Source organism: Malania oleifera, chromosome 12 (assembly GCF_029873635.1).
Source record: "Malania oleifera isolate guangnan ecotype guangnan chromosome 12, ASM2987363v1, whole genome shotgun sequence".
Lineage (NCBI taxonomy): Eukaryota > Viridiplantae > Streptophyta > Magnoliopsida > Santalales > Ximeniaceae > Malania > Malania oleifera.
This window is the reverse complement of record NC_080428.1, coordinates 55,309,614-55,315,064: the sequence shown is the minus strand read 5'-3', so window position 1 is coordinate 55,315,064 and position 5,451 is coordinate 55,309,614. Positions and strand designations below refer to the sequence as shown.

Below are 5,451 nucleotides of genomic sequence, written 5' to 3'. Positions count from 1 at the left end.
TAAGTTCTTATTTTATTTTGTTTATGATTTGACGTGTATTCGTGTTTTGGCTAGATGTTGGTGTTATTATTTGGGAGACCTTTAAAGTTTTGTCTTTTATTTCTCTCTTTGATTATCTCGTAACCACGGTATTCCTCCGCTAAAAGTGAGATTTTATCAATAAGTAAATGAAGGTGCCGCCCTTCTTTTTAAGAAAAAAAAATACATATTTTTCATAACAGCTTAATGTTTATTCAAAGAAGTGCTCCTTTTAGCTTGTTTCTCTTTTTCATTCTTCACTGCCAACGGTTTAGTGCTTTGAGAAACTAAATGGAAAAGTAAATCTCATTTTACACGTCATTGTAGAAGCTTAGATAGCATTAGTGATTTTGGTAGTAGAAAAGGTGAGGCATTTAATTTGCAAAAGAAAATAAGAGCAAATATGAACGGTAACCCTTCAAAGCCATTGCTTCCTTCATCCACTTCTGCATTGAAATAAAAGATAATTCCAACAATAGTTCAAGTATGCAAGCATCATAATTGGGCGAAAAATACATCAAAACAGTTCTTTTAACAGCATAATCAAGCTCATGTTACAAATTAAATTCTCTATGGATACACCTCAATCAAAGACCATAAACCAAATATGGGTGTTAGAGATATTTTGTTGCGACTGAAACTTGGCTCCAAGAAGAGACGTTCCCATTCTTTCTCATTTCGCTCCTTTCTAGTGGACAAAACCATCATCAACGTATCAAACTGGAGTTTTGTTTCAGCTAATTCATGTTCATCATTCTCGGCATCTATCACCATGTCTATGATAATCACCTTTCCTCCATTATCTTTGCTTGGAATAGCTTCTTTGCATCTCTTCAGTATATCCACGCAATCTCCATCACTCCAGTCATGCAAAGCATGCTGCCAATTTACTCCTTCCATCAGAGATCTAATTGTAAATATCACATTTCCTTTTCCTTGTTCTAAAATGTACATTAGCTGCAACTACATAAACTCTTATAATTTTTCCTAGTTTGTCACAAATCTGTTCTTTCGTGTGCACTTTAGTGACATTACGGATGGCAAGCTGACTTAAAAAATGTGCATGTGTGTGCCCGCACGCATATCTTATCATTGGTGTAAAATTTACCCGAGCTACCGACCAAAATAAAATTTTGGTTCTCACTCCTGCGCATCTTGAGGTAACTAGATCGGCGTTCAAGAAAAGGAAAAAAAAAAATGCATACCTTCAATAAAATGGCATCTGCAGAAGGAATAGACTGAAACATATCACCTGCAACATATTTCAAGTTCATGGTTGCTGGTAAGTCGGCAACAAGATGTGGGAGGTCTAACACTCTGCACTTCAAGTGCGGAAAGGCCTCAGAAATTATCCTTGCAACAATTCCAGAGCCACCCCCTGCATCAACAAGTGAACCCAAGCCCTCAAAAACATGTCTACAATCTCTGATGGCTATGTTCATCAATCTAGAATCGCTAGCCATTGCTTCATTGAAAACCTTGTTAAATTCAGGGTTTTGGTTATTCCCACAACCCCATTCCATGTGCGGTGTTAAATGCTGATGGTTCATTTCCTGGGAACCAATCTCCGAAGAAATTCCATGGGATTAAGATGACAGGATCAATCATGGCCAGAACAAAAGCTGACAAGTTGAGGACTGCATCTTTGAGGAGGAGCTTAGCAGATGGTGTGAGAATATACCCTTCTTGATTTTCATTCATACTTGTTCTAGCAAAGAAGCCAGAGTGCTCCAGTATGCGCATGAGCCGGTCAACGTAAAAGCCTTATTCCAAGGGGATTTTAAGCGCAGAGACCAACTCAGAGAGAGTCATGGGATGATTATGGTTGTGGATTATGTCAGGTATGCCTAACTTAGAAACATGATTATATATGTGAGATTGGGCTTGAAACAACTCACTTGTTCCCTGGCCCTGAGTTAGATCCATGTATTTTGCAGTTCTTAACCTAATTCTTCAGTGGAAACTATGTTGTAGAGAAGAAATGGATGCTGTAATATAATTTCTAAAAGATAAAAGGAAAAGAAATCAATTATATGATTGTCATGTATGCAGAAACGGCTATGGACTGAGTGAAACAGGAAAAAGCAAAATTAAATTGCCGACATTGAATCTCCACATAAGGAACTGAGAACAGTACAGCTGTTTGATTGCCTTCTACCTTGACAAATGGATTCTATACCAGAAATTATAGTTTTTAGGGCCAACGACAAGAAGTATCTTATTAGATTTTTTAACTGAGAACAGTACAGCCGTTGGATTGTCTTCTACCTTGATAAACGTAATATTTTGTTGAAGCAAGTCCAGCCAAGCAAAAACAAAAATAATAAAATAAATTAAAATCAAAAAATCAAAAAATCTAAACCAACCAAATAAAAATCGAGAGGTTGAGTTAAACAAAAGAAACAAAAAATCTGTTTAGATTTTTTTTTCTTTTTTTTTTTTTGTTTGCCTAAAAGAAGGTGGCACCTCCTTTTATTTATTGAAATTGTCTCACTTTTGACAGACAAATATCGTGGTTACAAAACAAGTAAAAGGAAGAATACAGATAAAGAAAATAAAACCCTCCCAAAACATTAAACAAATCAAAAACACCAAACAAAACTCGAAAACTGAACTAATGACGAAAGGAAGTAAGGCACAATCTATCCATCCGAAGTATACCTTTCAGATAATGTGGTAAAAGATGTTATTTTTTGTAGATGACATTATTTTTCATTTTTCCTTCTTTAACAAGAAAATCAGTCGCACTATTACCTTCTTTATATTGATGTATCACCTTGAAGTTCACTCCTTCTAGCTCTGCCATGAGCTCTTCCCAAAAATCCCAAAGATACCACAAAGCACGTCTACCTTTCCGAAGCCACTCAACTACAATTCGCGAGTCACTTTCAATAATCACATTAAAATAATGAAGTTGTTTGCACAAATGAATTCGTACCATTACCAAAATAGCTCGAAAAAGCCGCTTTCGCCATACTATGGCAGTCTCGAATAATTCCTCCACCTCCTAAAGTACCCGGATTGCCCCTACAGCTCCCATCACAACTAAGTTTTATCCACCCTGTTGGAGATTTAACCAATGAAATAATTTTTCAGACCTGGCACAAACTCCCTGATGCTTAATTTGAAACTCTTTCAAAATCTTAATGTCCGACATCGTCAATTTTTGAAAAGAATTTGTGCTCTTAGCTATAGAACTAACTCAGTATCGAACACTTCTCCACATCTGATCCGCACTCTGATAAACTCTTTTCATTCTCACTTTGCATCTTCGATCCCAGAAGCACCACGTAATCAAACACGGAATCAACCCAATTAAGATACCTTTAATAGACAATTTTCGAGCATAATGGAACCAATTTGCAATTCTGTTTTTTCAAGGAAGGAATCGCTGGAATGGAATCCCCAACACCACACTAGCTCGATGCCAAACTGCTGAAGCCACCTTTCCTAAAGAGAGAATATGATCAATGTTTTCCTGACTTCTCCACATGCAGCAATCACATGCCGATGTCATTGATATTCCTTTGGCCTGAATTCTATCATCTACTACCAAGCATCTGAACCAGGCTTTCCATAAACACATTGAGATTTTTTTGGGCAATAAAGAATGTCAAAACCAATCATTGCACACAAAAATCTCACTTCTGCTCCTCACTGCCTCCCATGCAATTTTTGTAGAGAAATTGCTGTCATGGGCAGGCTTCCAAACGAATATATCTTGCCCATTTTTACCAGCTAGCACATTATGCAAAATTTCTATTGTTTTATCGGCACCAACCAATTCTAGTAATAAATCAGAGTTTCAGATGTTGTTTAGCTAGCAATCCTTAATACATAGCTTCTTATTTAAAATATCCTCAACACTCACAGATAACGGGCCTTATGTCAATCACCTATCAAACAAAAAGAGAAAAGTTTCCACCTCTCACCAAAATTTTAATATTATCCACAACTTCCGAAATGGCCATAATTGATCTCCAGAATTGATAGTCATTAGGTCTCCCCTTCCTAATCAATAAATGATCATTTCTACAATATTTAGCTCAGAAAAAACTTGCCCATAGATTGTTAGAAGTAAGCAATCTGAAAGCAAGTTTTATGAGAAGAGATTTTTGAATTTCTTTAAGATCTCTCAAGCCCATACCCCCTTCTGATGTAGGTTTAATAATTTTCCCCCAAGAGCGCCAATGAATCTTCCTTTTACCTTCCACCTTTCCCCATAAAAAATTAGCAAGAAAAGAGTTAATGCGAGAATATATGACTACAAAACATTAATAATAGACATCAAATGTATAGGCATACTAGACAACACATGTCTTAATAAATTCAATCTTCCACCTTGCGAGAGCAACTTAGATTTCCACCCTATAATTTTCTTTCTAATATTCTCCACAAGAGGCTCCAAGGTCCTGGCAATCAATTTTCTAGAAACCAAAGGAGCACCCAAATACGTAATTGGAAATTTACCTTCCATGAAACTCGTGATTCTCAATAGACCATGTTACCAAGCAAGAGTGATGTGTTTAAAGGAATTACACTGACTTTGTCTTACTGATTTTTTGACCCAACGACTTCTCATACATCTCCAAAGTGTGAACCAAATTTCTAATGGACCTCTTCCCACCATTTGCAATATGATTTAAGGATTTCCAACTCAGATATTTGAATTGAGCTTAACCATATAGGTTGGAAAAACCATTATTAATAAGAACTCGATCAAGCATAGCCCAACTACAAGCCACCCCTTCATGGCCATTGCACTATGACATACGTGGGCCTATGTTTGATAAATCAAAGAGACCACAATGATGTAAGCAGTCATTACACTCCATCATAGGTAAAAGTGGTCTTGGATTTCCATCAATTCTTTCGACATCTGTTCGAATAACATTAGAATAACCTAGGACCAACCAAGAGAAATCTGATTGGCACTCCTCCAGTTGCCGCCATAACTCTCTTCTTTCAACATAAGAATATTTGGCATAAACAAAACTCACCAAAATCCTATGTCCGTCATTGAAGAACCACCCGAAAATCATCTGAGTTGTGATTGCAATCACCTCAAAGGCATTCATATCCTTCCAAAACAGCCACAATTTACCGCCCTGATTTTCATTAGATATAAAATGGTGATAATTCAGAAAATTACCCAACATTACCATCCGCTCCTCAGTCGTGAAAGGTTCTGAAATAGCAAACAAACCAACATTAAACTTATTAATTAGCTTCTTTAACCTGCCTCTAGACCTGCTCAACCCTCTAATATTCCAAAAAAAAAAATTGTATTAGTGATAAATTTAATTTATACGATCGGATGAGAACCCTCTGAGATTTCCTCACAGATTTTTCCTTTCTAGTTTTGGTGTTTACGAAAGTCCATCTCTGCCCTGTATCAGACTCATTCATTTTTTCTTTGCCCTTCAACACTGA

The 5,451-nt window shown here is 36.6% G+C and overlaps 1 pseudogene; it reads right to left on the bottom strand.

The window, feature by feature from the left end:
* Positions 1–461: 461 nt before the first annotated feature.
* On the bottom strand, positions 462–4,086 carry LOC131145114 (trans-resveratrol di-O-methyltransferase-like; annotated as a pseudogene).
* Positions 4,087–5,451: the final 1,365 nt, after the last annotated feature.